Genomic DNA, 17,191 nt, shown 5'->3' with positions numbered 1-17,191 from the left:
GCTGAGTTCACTTCTGTGGTCACAAGTGGTATTGCAGTCTCTGGGCTTCCTCCCTCAGGTGTTTTGGTGAGCTCGTTGGCTGCCTTGCTATTTAGCTCCACCTGAGTCTGTCTTCCTTGCTCCTTGTCAATGTTCCAGTGTTGGATCTGAGCTACTGCATCTTTCCTTGGGCCTGCTGCTCTGCTAGATAAGTGCTTCTAGTTTGTTTTCTGTTTTTTTCTGTCCAGCTTGCTATTGTCTTTTGCTGGAGGCTCTGAGAAGCAGAGGGGTGCACCGCCGTGCTGTTAGTTCGGCACGGTGGGTCTTTTTGCCCCTTTGCGTGGTTTTCGTTTTAGGGTTTTTTGTAGACTGCATAGTTCTCTTTGCTATCCTCGCTCTGTCTAGAATATCGGGCCTCACTTTGCTGAATCTATTTCATTCCTACGTTTGTCTTTTCATCTTGCTAACAGTCATTATATGTGGGGGGCTGCCTATTCCTTTGGGGTATTTCTCTGAGGTAAGTCAGGCTTGTATTTCTATCTTCAGGCTAGTCAGCTCCTCAGGCAGTGCCGAGTTGCATAGGTAGTTGTTAGGCGCAATCCACTGCTGCTTATAGTTGTGTGAGGATAGATCAGGTACTGCAGTCTACAGAGATTCCACGTCTCAGAGCTCGTCCTATTGTTTTTGGTTATTGCCAGATCTCTGTATGTGCGCTGATTACTGCACGCTGTGTTGCCTGATTGCCAGCCATAACAGTACAAGGAGCCTCACCAATGATTCCCAATAGAGGGAAAAAAGAAATCCTGACATCATTTTTTTTTCTTAGCTCTGTCTTCAGTCTTTTTTTTCCCCTAGACATTAGAGTGCTTCAGGACACAGCTGTGGACATGGATATTCAGGCTCTGTGCTCCTCAATGGATAATCTCGTTGTAAATGTACAAAAGATTCAAGATACTATTGATCAGAAATCGATGCTAGAACCAAGAATTCCGATTCCTGATTTGTTTTTTGGTGACAGAACTAAGTTCCTGAGCTTCAGAAATAATTGTAAGCTATTTTTGGCCTTGAAACCTCATTCTTCTGGTAATCCTATTCAACAGGTTTTGATTATTATTTCTTTTTTGCGCGGCGACCCACAGGACTGGGCGTTTTCTCTTGCACCAGGAGATTCTGCATTGAGTAATGTTGATACATTTTTCCTGGCGCTCGGATTGCTTTACGATGAGCCTAATTCAGTGGATCAGGCTGAGAAAAATCTGCTGGCTTTATGCCAGGGTCAGGATGATGTAGAAGTATATTGTCAGAAATTTAGGAAATGGTCAGTACTCACTCTGTGGAATGAATCTGCACTAGCGGCTTTGTTCAGAAAGGGTCTCTCTGAAGCTCTTAAGGATGTAATGGTGGGATTTCCTATGCCTGCTGGTTTGAATGAGTCTATGTCCTTGGCCATTCAGATCGGTCGTCGCTTGCGCGAGCGTAAATCTGTGCACCATCTGGCGGTACTGCCTGAGAGTAAACCTGAGCCTATGCAGTGCGACAGGACTATGACTAAAGTAGAACGGCAAGAACACAGACGTCTGAACAGACTGTGTTTCTATTGTGGTGATTCTACTCATGCTATTTCTAATTGTCCTAAACGCACTAGGCGGTTCGATAGCTCTGCCGTTATTGGTACTGTACAGTCCAAATTCCTTTTGTCCATTACCTTAATGTGCTCTTTGTCATCGTATTCTGTCATGGCGTTTGTGGATTCAGGCGCTGCCCTGAATCTGATGGATTTGGATTATGCTAAACGTTGTGGATTTTTCTTGGAGCCTTTGCGGTGTCCTATTCCGTTGAGAGGAATTGATGCTACACCTTTGGCCAAGAATAAGCCTCAGTACTGGGCCCAGCTGACCATGTGCATGGCTCCTGCACATCAGGAAGTTATTCGCTTTCTGGTACTGCATAATTTGCATGATGTGGTCGTGTTGGGGTTGCCATGGCTACAAACCCATAATCCAGTATTGGATTGGAACTCTATGTCGGTAACCAGCTGGGGTTGTCAGGGAGTACATGGTGATGTTCCATTTTTGTCTATTTCGTCATCCATTCCTTCTGACATCCCAGAGTTCTTGTCGGACTTTCAGGATGTATTTGAAGAGTCCAAGTCTGATGCCCTACCTCCGCATAGGAATTGTGATTGTGCTATCGATTTGATTCCTGGTAGTAAATTCCCTAAGGGTCGTTTATTTAATTTGTCCGTACCTGAACACACCGCTATGCGCAGTTATGTGAAGGAGTCCCTGGAGAAGGGACATATTCGCCCATCGTCGTCACCATTGGGAGCAGGGTTCTTTTTTGTAGCCAAGAAGGATGGTTCGCTAAGACCGTGTATTGATTACCGCCTTCTTAATAAGATCACTGTTAAGTTTCAGTATCCCTTGCCATTGATTTCTGACTTGTTTGCTCGGATTAAGGGGGCTAGTTGGTTTACTAAGATTGATCTTCGTGGTGCGTATAATCTGGTGAGAATCAGGCAGGGAGATGAATGGAAAACGGCATTTAATACGCCCGAGGGTCATTTTGAGTATCTGGTGATGCCGTTCGGACTTGCCAATGCTCCATCTGTTTTTCAGTCTTTTATGCATGACATTTTCCGTGAGTATCTGGATAAATTCTTGATTGTTTACTTGGATGACATTTTGATCTTCTCAGATGATTGGGAGTCTCATGTGGAGCAAGTCAGAATGGTTTTCCAGGTACTGCGTGCTAATTCCTTGTTCGTGAAGGGATCAAAGTGTCTCTTCGGTGTGCAGAAAGTTTCATTTTTGGGGTTCATCTTTTCCCCTTCTACTATCGAGATGGATCCGGTTAAGGTTCAGGCCATCCAGGATTGGACTCAGCCGACATCTCTAAAAAGTCTGCAGAAATTCCTGGGCTTTGCTAATTTTTATCGTCGCTTCATCTGTAATTTTTCTAGCATTGCCAGACCATTGACCGATTTGACCAAGAAGGGTGCTGATTTGGTTAATTGGTCTTCTGCTGCCGTGGAAGCTTTTCAGGAGTTGAAGCATCGTTTTTGCTGTGCCCCTGTGTTGTGTCAACCTGATGTTTCTCTTCCGTTCCAGGTCGAGGTTGATGCTTCTGAGATTGGTGCAGGGGCGGTTTTGTCACAGAGAGGTTCTGGTTGCTCAGTGTTCAAACCATGTGCTTTCTTTTCCAGGAAATTTTCTGCTGCTGAGCGTAATTATGATGTGGGCAACCGAGAGTTGCTGGCCATGAAGTGGGCATTCGAGGAGTGGCGTCATTGGCTTGAGGGTGCTAAGCATCGCGTGGTGGTATTGACTGATCATAAGAACTTGACTTATCTCGAGTCTGCCAAGCGCTTGAATCCTAGACAGGCCCGTTGGTCGTTATTTTTTGCTCGTTTTGATTTTGTGATTTCATACCTTCCGGGCTCTAAAAATGTGAAGGCGGATGCTCTGTCTAGGAGTTTTGTGCCCGACTCTCCGGGGTTATCTGAGCCGGCGAGTATCCTCAAGGAAGGAGTCATTGTGTCTGCCATCTCCCCTGATTTGCGGAGAGTGTTGCAGAAATTTCAGGCTAATAAACCTGATCGTTGTCCGGCCGAGAAACTGTTCGTCCCTGATAGGTGGACTAGTAAAGTTATCTCTGAACTTCATTGTTCGGTGCTGGCCGGTCATCCAGGAATCTTTGGTACCAGGGAGTTGGTTGCTAGATCCTTCTGGTGGCCATCTCTGTCACGGGATGTGCGTGCTTTTGTGCAGTCCTGTGGAATTTGTGCTAGGGCTAAGCCCTGCTGTTCACGTGCCAGTGGGTTGCTTTTGCCCTTGCCGGTCCCGAAGAGGCCTTGGACACATATTTCGATGGATTTCATTTCTGACCTTCCCGTTTCTCAAAAAATGTCGGTCATTTGGGTGGTCTGTGATCGCTTTTCTAAAATGGTCCATCTGGTGCCCTTGGTTAAATTGCCTTCCTCCTCTGATTTGGTGCCTTTGTTCTTCCAGCATGTGGTTCGTTTACATGGCATTCCTGAGAATATTGTTTCTGACAGAGGTTCCCAGTTTGTCTCGAGGTTCTGGCGAGCCTTTTGTGGTAGGATGGGCATTGACCTATCTTTCTCCTCGGCCTTCCATCCTCAGACTAATGGCCAGACCGAACGAACCAATCAGACCTTGGAAACATATCTGAGATGTTTTGTTTCCGCTGACCAGGATGATTGGGTGTCATTTTTGCCGTTGGCTGAGTTCGCCCTTAATAATCGGGCCAGCTCGGCTACCTTGGTCTCTCCATTTTTCTGCAATTCTGGGTTCCATCCTCGTTTCTCTTCAGGACAGGTTGAGTCTTCGGACTGTCCTGGTGTGGATTCTGTGGTGGACAGGTTGCAGCAGATCTGGACTCAGGTAGTGGACAATTTGACCTTGTCCCAGGAGAAGGCTCAGCTTTTCGCTAATCGCAGACGCCGTGTGGGACCCCGACTTCGTGTTGGGGATTTGGTTTGGTTATCTTCTCGTCATATTCCTATGAAGGTTTCCTCTCCTAAATTTAAACCTCGTTTTATTGGTCCGTATAGGATTTCTGAGATTCTCAATCCGGTGTCTTTTCGTCTGACCCTCCCAGACTCCTTTTCCATACATAATGTATTCCATAGGTCGTTGTTGAGGAGATACGTGGCACCTATGGTTCCATCTGTGGAGCCTCCTGCCCCTGTTTTGGTGGAGGGGGAATTGGAGTATATTGTGGAGAAGATTTTGGATTCTCGTGTCTCTAGACGGAAACTCCAGTATCTGGTCAAATGGAAGGGTTATGCTCAGGAAGACAATTCCTGGGTTTTTGCCTCTGATGTCCATGCCCCAGATCTTGTTCGTGCCTTTCATGTGGCTCATCCTGGTCGGCCTGGGGGTTCTGGTGAGGGTTCGGTGACCCCTCCTCAAGGGGGGGGTACTGTTGTGAATTCTGTGGCTGAGTTCACTTCTGTGGTCACAAGTGGTATTGCAGTCTCTGGGCTTCCTCCCTCAGGTGTTTTGGTGAGCTCGTTGGCTGCCTTGCTATTTAGCTCCACCTGAGTGTCTTCCTTGCTCCTTGTCAATGTTCCAGTGTTGGATCTGAGCTACTGCATCTTTCCTTGGGCCTGCTGCTCTGCTAGATAAGTGCTTCTAGTTTGTTTTCTGTTTTTTTCTGTCCAGCTTGCTATTGTCTTTTGCTGGAGGCTCTGAGAAGCAGAGGGGTGCACCGCCGTGCTGTTAGTTCGGCACGGTGGGTCTTTTTGCCCCTTTGCGTGGTTTTCGTTTTAGGGTTTTTTGTAGACTGCATAGTTCTCTTTGCTATCCTCGCTCTATCTAGAATATCGGGCCTCACTTTGCTGAATCTATTTCATTCCTACGTTTGTCTTTTCATCTTGCTAACAGTCATTATATGTGGGGGGCTGCCTATTCCTTTGGGGTATTTCTCTGAGGTAAGTCAGGCTTGTATTTCTATCTTCAGGCTAGTCAGCTCCTCAGGCAGTGCCGAGTTGCATAGGTAGTTGTTAGGCGCAATCCACTGCTGCTTATAGTTGTGTGAGGATAGATCAGGTACTGCAGTCTACAGAGATTCCACGTCTCAGAGCTCGTCCTATTGTTTTTGGTTATTGCCAGATCTCTGTATGTGCGCTGATTACTGCACGCTGTGTTGCCTGATTGCCAGCCATAACACTCTCCCCTGTATACTCTCAGCTTCAGTCGCAGACCCATCTATGTACGCTGTATACACTCGTATACCCCCAGCTTCGATCACAGACCCTTCTGTGTACTCTGTATACACCCATATACCACCAGCTTCGGTCACAGACCCCCCTGTGTGCGCTGCATACACCCGTATACCCCCAGCTTCGGTCACAGACCCCCCTGTGTACGCTGCATACACCCGTATACCCCCAGCTTTGGTCACAGACCCCCCCTGTGTGCACTGTATACACCATATACCCCCAGCTTCACTCACAGACCCCCCCAGCTCTCTATCCCCCCTGTAGAACTGACCCACACGGTAACACTGCGGACATCAGCCTCTCATCTCTCGTACATCTACTGATAACATAAGATGAACAGAATCCAGCCCTACTCACTGATTTCTGCCTGTCAGTGGAGCTCGACACCTTATGAATTCGACATTAGCGCCTCCACTGCTCGGCCGCTGTCCCTGTAATATCCTATAAATATAATAAAGCCCAACACTTTGCCAGCTCAAATGGTTTAAAAATATAATAAACCCTCTGTGTTTGGAGGCTCAGTTATGAAATGGATCCTTAGTATCCACAACCAGCGCCACCCAATTATGACACACCGATAACGTATTAAATATGGAGCAATGTGAGCAGGGTAACAACAAGATTAGCACTCATCCATCAAAGTGTGCCTCAATGTTTTTCACCCTGCCACATCATCAGGAGGCCCAATATAATGATGTCAGCTCATGATATATGATGTACATGTGTCCTCTATCGGAGGGTCCTTTTCAATAGCCACTTGCCCAGACCTCTCCTCAAACAGCCCCTCACTATCTGTTGAATGAACACAAAGATTCAATCGTACTGCACATGCTCCACACCACAACCTGTGTTCCACACTGGGACTCATAGATAGAAGCATACTGGAGGGCGGTGGCCTGAGAGTCCATGTGAGCGGACGTGCGGCTGTGAGCTCCCGCCGCTGTACATTCTAAAATCCTGCAGAGCCGCTGCTGTTTGGTCCCTGCGGGGGGCTTACCGGCTGCGGGGAGACTTGGAGGGTCCGGCGGTGCTGAGCGGTGGTGCTGGAGCCGGCGAACATGACCAGGAGACGGCAGAAGGACGCGGGAGCCGGGGATGCAGGCGCAATCCAAGATGGCGCCGACACGAGGGAGAAGGCAGACAAGGAGAACGCCGCATGTAGAAAGCGCATGGAGGTAGCGGCAAAGCTCCAGCAGTATGCAAGAGCGGAGGCCGCAGAGGAGGGAGCCGGAGCTGATACCGAAGAGGAGGAGGAGGAGAGCCCAGCAGGAGAACATGAGGTACAACAGGGGAGAAAGGAGAGTAAAATGGCGGTGGCAGAAGGGGGCCCCGAGGAAATAGCGCCAGAAGCTGAGCCTACACTAAGAGACGTTTTTGCGCAAGTCTCTTCATGTAAACAGTCTCTGACCTTACAGATACAGGAGGTTAAGGGAGACACAGCCCAGATAAACGCAGCCATGCAGAAGATTGACAAACGTGTGGGGGAGGTAGAGGAGAGAGTGAGCACTGCAGAAGATCATATAATGCAGCTGCAAAAAGCAGAGAAAAAGTTCACTCAAGCAATAGCTGAATTGGCTGCGAAAAATGAGGACCTTGAGAACAGGTCCAGAAGAAACAATATTCGCATAGTGGGCATCCCTGAAAAAGCTGAAGTGAGGAATCCAACGGAATATATTGAAAAATGGCTGTTGGAAACATTTGGAGATATGGCGCTAACAAAAGTGTTCGCGGTAGAAAGAGCGCATAGGGTCCCGCCGAAACCACCTGTCCCTGGAGCGAATCCCCGTACCATGCTTGCCAAAATTCTAAACTATAGAGACAGAGACATTATCCTGAGGAAGGCCAGAGACATGACGGATCTGACAGTTGAAGGCCAAAAGATTGCTATATACCCAGACTATTCTACTTTGGTGCAGAGACAACGGATGATGTTCACGGGTATCAAGAGACGGCTGAGGGAGTTGGGAGTACAGTACTCCATGATGTTTCCAGCAAGACTGAGGGTGGTGGCGTTTGATAAAATTCATTTTTTTCAGAAGCCGGAGGAAGCTACCCAGTGGATCGATATTAATGCTAAAAAGCTTAAAGGAAAAGGAGACTGAAACTGTGGGAAGAGTCTGATCTTGGTTACTTATCTGTCAGTTGGCAAAGAGTCATGTGATTGACAACTCAGGGGGTATGGGTGGTGAAGAAGGGAGCTGGATTGTATTCAGTTAAAGTTAAAGGGATGGTGTAATGGTTGCTGGGAAAGGGGGAGGAAGGGTATGCGGCATATTTTAAGTGTATGCAGGTTTCTTGCGTGTGTAAATAATTCTACGTTAAAATGTTTTGAGATACGTTATTTTTCAAAATGTCTGAAATCCTGTTATGTCCAGTGGTGGGAGGAGGGTTGGGAAGGTAATGCCAAACGGAGTGTTCGCTATGGGCGATGATGCCCCACTCTTGAAAAGAGGTGGAATGGTTAGATGTGAGGGGGGAAGGGTGGGAGGGGTAGTTGGGAGGGGGGGGGAGGGTAGTTAGACAGCTTGGGCTCAAAATTGACGATACTTATAGTGAAGATGAGCCAAGTGATGGGGACCCGTTTTAAGATTTTGTGCTGGAATGTGAGAGGCCTAGGGGAGAAATCTAGACGTGCCGCGTGTTTGCAATATGCAAGAGACCAACGGGCCTCAATGATATGCTTGCTGGAGACGCATTTGGTAAGGGAAAAGGTGGATGTTCTGAATAGACGGTGGATCCAGAAGGGATATCATTCTACCTTCTCCACGTATGCAAGAGGAGTCTCAATCTTGGTTCCAGCGGGAGTTCAGTATGAGGAGGTGAAGGTATGTGTGGATGTGGATGGGCAGTACGTACTAATACGGTGTATATTGTATGGAGTGATGCTGTGTGTTGCAGCGATGTATATTCCGCCTCCTTACTCTAGCAGGAAAATTAGAGAAGTAATGGAGCGAGTGGAAAGATGGGGGCCGGCACCGTTAATAATTATCGGGGATCTAAACAATATCTGTGATGAATATTGGGATAAAAATAAAAATACTCAGAATAGGTCGGAGGGACACATAACAACATTTGGCACCTATATACAGGAGATAGGTTTGATTGATCTTTGGAGGGTTAGACATATTGGGGAGAGAGGGTACTCATGTTATTCACCGGCGCATGCCACGCTCTCTAGGATTGACATGGCTCTGGGTAACAGGATTTTGGATACATTGGTTGGGGAGGTGAGATATCTGCCAAGGGCCTTGTCGGACCATAGTCCAATTGAAGTAGAGGTTAGATTGGAGGGGGCTCACTCGCTAAGTGTGAGAGAATGGAAGATTCATCCTAATTGGTTACAGAGTATTGAGTTGGAAAGTATAGGACGGGAGGTAGCGGAATTCTTTCTCTTAAATGATGGAAGTACTGATGCTCTTACGATTTGGGATGCAATGAAGGCGTATCTGAGGGGACTACTGTTTCGGGACATTAGTAGGTGTAAGCGGAGGACGAGAGAGGCAGAAAAAGTGGCAGTTGAGGAGTTGAAGGAAGCAGAAGACGGGATGGCTACGCTGGGAACCCCTGAGGCAGAGAGAAGGATGAAAAACGCACAAGATCATTTGGAAAAAATTCTGTTAGGTAAAGCCGAGAGGAAGCGGGATTTCCAAAGGGTATTGTTCTATCAGGAGGGAGAAACAGTGGGACATATGCTGTCGGTAGTGGCTGCTGCTCAGAGAGGTTCTTCATATATACATTCTTTGGACTCTGCTAGTGGAGGTAAAATAACGGAAACGCCTGAAATCTTGAGAGCCTTCGTGGACTTCTATGCAGATTTGTATTCCTCTCGGGTTGGTGAATCGGTCGAGGACACACTGACTTTCTTGGAAGGTCTGGATCTGCCGAGACTGAGTGAGACAGATAGGGAGAGCCTTGAGGCCCCTATCACTGAGGAGGAATTGAGTCGGGCATTGATGTCTATGGCTAATGGGAAGGCGCCTGGGGTCGATGGGCTACCCGCTGAGATCTATAAAGGGTTGGCAGAAGTGTTGATTCCTAGATTAAAAATGGTATTGGAGGAAGCTAGGTCCTGTGGGCGCTTGCCAGCCTCTATGAGAGAGGCCATAATAGTGGTCATTCCAAAGGAGGATAAGGACTTGGGGAAACCGGAGTCGTACCGCCCAATTTCTTTACTAACTATTGATGTCAAGCTTCTGGCCAAGGTGTTGGCTCTCCGCCTCTCTAGTGTTATTGCGAGTCTGGTGCATTCGGACCAATCTGGCTTTATGCCGGATAGATCAACGGCGATCAATTTGCGGAGGTTATATGTAAATTTGCAGGTAGAGTCTGACAACTGTGGTCGAAGAGTGATTGTATCGCTGGATGCACATAAGGCGTTTGACAGTGTCGAATGGGGATACCTCTGGCAGGTGCTGGAATGTATGGGGTTTGGTCCGCAGTTTGTGGCCTGGATACAGCTGTTGTACTCATTACCATCCGCTAGAATTAGAGTAAACGGGGAGCTATCTCGACCTATAGGGCTGGCTAGGGGGACTAGGCAGGGATGCCCGCTCTCACCCCTCCTGTTCGCGCTGGCTGTAGAACCTCTTGCCGCTAAGATTCGGCAGTCTGATAGGGTCCCTGGGTTTAGGTATGGGAAAATAGAGGAAAAAATAGCGCTATACGCGGATGATGTTTTGCTGTTCCTGGCGGATCCAGACGATTCACTAAGAGGGGCCGTTGAAATCGTTGAGAGATTTGGTACTGTGTCGGGACTAACAATTAATTGGGATAAGACGGTTCTTTTTAGAGTGGATGACGTAGGAGAGAATGTGAGTGAGGATGTTGGGGATGAGAGGCTGAAGGTGGTTTCCCAATTTAAATACCTCGGAATATGGATTTCGGTGCCAATTGCGGAGTTCCTGCAAAGAAATTTGACTCCTGTTATGGGGGTACTCAAGGCAAAGGTAGATGCCTGGAATAAGCTACATCTATCGGTCGTCGGTAGGGTAAATCTTATTAAAATGGTCCTGATGCCTAAAATTCTTTATGTTCTACATAACGCACCAATTTGGATCCCGCGGGGGAAGTTCAGGCAGATTAACGCCCTTTTTAGAAGTTTGATATGGGGAAGACAATATCCACGTATTAGCCTGGAGACGCTTCAGCGACCCAAGGAAGATGGTGGTTTGGCTTTGCCCAACCCGGAAATATACTTCCTTGCGGCCCAGAGCCAGCATTTGAAGGGCTGGGCGCGAGGGGCGTCATCCAGTGCAGTACAACAGCTAATGGAAGAGGTGACGGACCGACGACCGATGGCTAGGTGTTTGGAGGATGGCTCTTTGAGCGCTCTGGGGAAAGTATACCCAACCCTGTTCCTGATTCGTAAATTGTGGAATAGACTAAGGCAGATTCGTGGGGTTAAAGGGCTGACTAAATTCACACCAATATGGTCTAACCACAATTTAAAGGAATTTGAGGCCTTGGGAGGAATATTGGAATGGCAGAATAAGGGAATTTGCTTTGTTCACCAGATAATCCAGCGACAGGAGCTGAAGTCCTTCTCCCAATTGCAGGAAGAATTTGGTTTGCGATCCACAGGGGAATATCAGTATGCGCAGATGAGACATGCCTTTAGAGCTCAGAATAAGAAGGCTGATATCAGGGTTCAAGATGATATAGTGTTGGAGTATGTGTGTGGTGACGGAACTACAAGGGGAGTTATTTCCACTCTGTATAAGGACCTTATGCACACGTTCCTGCTAGATTTCCCTATAAAGGCGAGAGCTAAGTGGGAGAGAGAAGTGGGACCGATGGAAAATGAAACCTGGGAATCGGTGATGGAGTGGGTTCCGCGACTATCCTTGAGTGAACCATATAGGCTCTCGCAGCTATACATTCTGCATAGGGTATATAAATCTCCGGAAGTGCTATACAAAGCGGGATTGCGTGCCAATTCTGAGTGTCCGAGGTGTACGAGTGAGAATGCAGGAATATATCATATGATGTGGACGTGTCCGAGACTGGCTGCCTATTGGGTGGTGGTTTTGAGCCGAGTTGAAGCAGCGTGTAAGTGCAGAGTTCTTAGAGACCCGATAGTATGCGTGCTGGGATATGTGGAAGAAATTGGAGTTGACAATACTTGGAAGATTGCAATCGCTAGGCTACTCTACATGGCCAAGAAAGTAATAGCACGAAATTGGATAAATGCGGAACCACCTGTGAGAAGGGAATTTCTCCAATATGTTCAACATGGTCTATAATTGGAAAAGGGGTGTACAAAAAAAAGGGGGAAAATAGAAATGTTTAATAAAATATGGTCTCCTTGGCTTGAGTTGGATTGAGGAGTATAGTCGTCGAGTTTCCTAAGACCTGGATGAGGATAAATTACACGAGGCAGAGAAGGCCTCAGTGGGGTGAAGATTGAGACTGAGCTGTCGTAGGGGGAAGGGGGGTAGTTGGGGTAATGTTGGGGTTTATTAAATTAGAAAATGTGTATGTGATATAATGCAATGTAAATGGCATTCTGATGTTTTTCTTTATATTGTTAATAAAAATCTATTTAAATTAAAAAAAAAGCATACTGGAGGGCGCGCCAAGTTCCAGAGAACATGCCCGGAAATGACGCGAAGTGCTGGAGCGCCTGGGCATCCTCCGTTTCGTGTCATCCTCCAGCGCTGGAACACATGGACCTGAAGATCACTTGCTCCCATTCTGGATTGATGTGTCCCAAGCTGGAACGCTTGCCCAGCATATACCTGTAGTGATCAATTCCAATGTCAAATCAAAAGGAACTGACAATAGATATATCTATCCCCCCTGTAGAACTGATGGTTGAAATCTTCTCTGTGTGCATACATTATCTACTGCTGACCAAATATTCACATTTACATCTTTACATTGTTTGTAATTATTTTTCGTTAAAACGCAACATTGGTAAAGTCCAGAATCCTTAGGAGATGGATTATCTACAGAAAAAATAAAAAATTCTTATTTAACCATCTCACATTACCGGATTGATCTCTGTGTATAATATTTATTGGACCATTTGAAAAACTTCTCAAAATAATCTATCCTTGGTCCATGTTAACAGAGATTCCGAAGGTAATTCTAACCTTGTGTTGCATTTTAATGACAAGGGAGACATATTTTCTTGACTATGTACTGCTTGTGGGGTGACCCTTACTTCTGGAGCTATAGTATTTGTTACTGTAAAAATTACAGCTACCTGTACTTGTACTGGTTCTCTAGTTATATGGAAGTTCCATGTTTTTACCCAATCTTCATCTCCTTCTGTAACAGAAAGTAATGAAGGATCCAAAAAAGTTGTGTCGCTAACCAAATATCTGTTTTGGATGTTCCAACTTTCCCTTTTGCGATCACATCATTTGTAATATCACCTGAGCACACAGCTTTTTCTTCACCTCTTATCTCTATATTCCAGTATAACACATCTGTAGGGTTACATTCCCATGTGCCTGTCTTATTATTGTGTATATAATCTCCTTGTAACTGTATAAACCCAGTCTTAGGTCCTGTGATAGCATGTAATGTTATGTTAGTGTCATGTATGAAGTGTAACTCAATACAGTATTTTACACCGTAACCCATGCAAATGTTTCCGGTAATATCTACTGAATTGTCCGGTATGTCTTCCTCTATTAAGTTTTGTAGACTTGATCCTCTTGGTTTCCTCAAATGTAGAGTTCTTTCGAAAGGTTCATTCACTTCACTAGTGTTGGTTCCACGATGCAAAATATCTTCTGCGTAGATCACAGTTGACATAGTACATAGTAGCAGGAATGTAATACCCATCAGATAGTAGCTTTTTCTGGGAAATGTCGTCTTCTCCTGAAGGATTGGTGTTGATTCCCTTCCACCAAGGCCATGGTGTTTCGTATTCCAGCTCTTTAGGGAATCCATTTCTTCCTAAAAGAAATGCAGTATCATTATTTTGCAATATACAATTTGCACTGATCGACATGTACCCATACTCTTTGTTGTCTGTGGGTATTCTTGACCGCATTAGATGCTCGTTGCACAAGAATCATGACTTGTCCCATGGTTTCAATAATCTCAAAGGGACCTTCCCAGTTACTTTCCCAAGGTCCATTCTTCCTGAAAGTTTTGATCATCACCTGAGCCCCTTTTTTTAATTTGGATTCATATGGTGGCTCCATTCTCTGCATTCTTGATGCAGCATGTGGAAGAATCGTTTTTAAATTTTCCTGCAACAATTGCAACCATTTGGACTTTGCAACAGCATCTTTTTGAGGTGTGCACAAAAATGGTTCATGTGGAAAAATCAATGGCATTTTTCTTCCTGTAATTAGTTCTAAAGGAGTAAACTGAGTTGTGGAAGAAGTTGTTCCTCTCACACTCAACAATACAAAAGGTACGGCATCAACCCAAGTATTGCCTTTGTCCAATAGCATCTTGGCAATTCTGGATTTTATTGTTCTATTCATCCTTTCCACAATACCAGCAGACTGTGGATGGTAAGGTACATGGAACTGTTGTTGTACCCCTAGAATAGTACAAACGGCTTGCATGATTTTTCCTGTAAAGTGACTTCCTCTATCGGAGGAGATCATTCTTGGGATCCCCCAAATACAAAACACATGATAAACTAATTCTCTAACTGTAGACAAAGCATCATCTTTCCTAACAGGTAATATTTCATCCCATTTAGAAAAAAACATTTACTACAACCAATGCATACCTGAGACCATTTTTACGTGATGGTAACGGTCCAATGTAGTCGATTTGTAATGTGGACCATGGACCATCTGCAGGTGCGGTTCGGAGTAGTGGTGGTTTCTGTCCTTTTGGTCTTGGATAAATTTGGGCACAAATGAGACATAATTGCACTATACTTTATACAGTCTCTTCCATCTTTTCCCGGTAAAATATTTCTCTGAGAATGCCTAACAATTCCTGTTGACCCATGATTATATTTTGTGAACTCAACCTGTAGAACTTTTGGTACAACAGAACGCAACTCCCTGTTTAAGTCATGGCACAAAACCCCGTTTTCACAAACAAAAGGGAGGTTTTGGATCAACCCGGGAAGCAACAAGAGATGTGTCTTTTTCTTGTTCTTCCACAAAAGAAGGGATATGCAGGTCTGTTCTTTAAACTGCTAAAATCTCTAAAGTTTCAGGGTGAAACAGTTCTCCTGTCAGGGCTGCCTCTTTGGCTAACCTATCTGCAGTGGCATTTCCAATAGATAATTCATCAAATTTTTTATTGGCAGGGACTTTGACAATAGCCAAACTATGAGGGTTTTTGATGCCATCACAAAAATTGTTTTCAGTGTGTCACTATGTACAAGGGTCTTATTAGAAGAATCTACAGAGCCTCTTTTCCCCAAACTGGCAAATAATATGTCAGTGATCTGACAACATAGGAGCTATCACTGTAGATTACAATGGGACATTGATCATCAGCTTCGTTCAGCTGTAGTACCATTTTTATCACTTCTAGCTCTGCCCTTTGAGCTGAAAAATTACACAGTAATTTGTGTTTTACAACCTGTGGGATAAATAATGGCATATCATGAATAGTAGTGCCTATCTGAATAAAATCTGGAACCATCTACAAAAATTGGTTCATCTGTTGCCTCTGGGTTCCATCTGAAAAGCGATGGACTAGGATCATGAAAAGACTAAACAATCATGAGTTTGCCCTTCATATTGCATCAACTGAGTAAGAACATATTTGGATTTATAATCTACCTCAATTTGTTTTGGAGACAATGACAATAACCAATGAGCAAATCTCTGTGACACACCTGGGATATTGTTCTCAAAGAGAAGTTTTAGTGTAGAATGAGGAGTTTGAAAAGTGATTTTGTTGAACCCAACAATGTGTTCAGTTGCTTTTACTGCTAAGTACACCTCTACCAAGTGTCTTGCACAGGTCTCAAAACCTCTTTCAACAGGTGAGAGAAGCTTAGAAAAATAGCCCAAAATTCTCCACTCTTCTCACTACAACTGTAGCAGCACAGCAGACACAGATGTCTCTGATGTGTGTACTTGCAAAGCAAATGGAGCCGAAGGATCTACTGTGGACAAAGCAGGTGACTTTTGTAAATTCATTTTCAATTGTTCAAATGAAGTTTGTTGTTCATCACCCCAAGGCGTCAAAGTAAGAGAATAACAGTAGGGAAATTCAAAAACCGTGTAACATATTGTCCCCTTAAAAATATATTTTTAATCAAATAATCTTTAAAAATACCACTTCCCAGTGAAAACAGAAAAAAATAAATATATATATGAATCTGCTAGTGCACCTATCCTCATACCGTAACCCTGCGCTTACCTGCTGTCCCTTCCTAACAGTGGAGATTGGCACCCTGATAGATTATTTGGCGCCCCCACTCCGCGGCTAACACCTGCTCCCCCTGTTAAGTAACTAACAAACTATAGGAGGGAAAACAATGAGCCAATAAAAGAAATGAAAGAAAGCGTAGGGTAAGAAAAAACTAAGGTGCACTAAGGATCCCTTTAAGGACATTTAAAACGCTAGAAAAACATTATAGGAGCAGAAAAAGTCATGTGCTCATACACTCGATTGCACACTAGATGGAATAGTATGCAGACAATAACCAGTGAGCACTGATAGCCAACGGTAGGTGCCGGTACACGTGCACAATCGGGTAACCAGAAATAGATGGTTCAAAAGACAGCCAATAAAGAGGGTGTTAGCCCCAAAAAAACACAACACTTAGCTGTCAGCAAACGCCCCGACGCGTTTCCCCGTTATACGGTTCCTCAGGGGGCAAAAATGATGATGAACCGGAGGTCAAAGATACAGGTGCCCTGATGCCTAGGCAGACCTGATTAGATCCCTGGAGAGGGCGCTTATATAATGAAGTATAACACCTGCTGACCAATCAGCAAGGAGCCACCCCCCCTCCCCAATTTCCAGAAACACCGGGTATAGTAAACAAAAAACCATGGTCTATAGATACGGACCAGTGAATAGACGCATGTCCACACTATCATGGGGTTCCCACCCCCCAGACAAAGGGATCATCAATCAAATAAGGGATAGAACACATACCGCACCGGACACCAATCCCGAAGTCCGTTCCCTGCCGTATGGTATGCGCTGGGTGCCGCCATCATGGATATCGGGCGCCAGACTGCGCGTGCGCCCAGCCCACAGGCAGATCCAGGAAGAGGCGCGCGCGCACTAAGTACCATGTTTGCATGTTTTAGCGCTACAATGTGCTGCCTTATTTATTTGATAGAATCAATTGATTCTGGAGGCAATTTATACTGACATTGTGGTGGAAGATCTCGCCCTTCCACATTTACAACAACATCCTTCATTGTACCAACCTCATTCCTGAACAGAGCCCAAAGAAAAGGAAAAAGCTGTACAATTTCTGTCAATGCCTCATCACCACCAGTTTCAGGCCACAAACGATCTGTTGACACAACATAATTTAAGCAAATACTTCCAACATGGCTATAA

This window comes from Ranitomeya imitator, chromosome 2, assembly GCF_032444005.1.
Source record: "Ranitomeya imitator isolate aRanImi1 chromosome 2, aRanImi1.pri, whole genome shotgun sequence".
Taxonomy (NCBI): Eukaryota; Metazoa; Chordata; class Amphibia; order Anura; family Dendrobatidae; genus Ranitomeya; species Ranitomeya imitator.
This window is presented reverse-complemented; position numbering follows the sequence as displayed.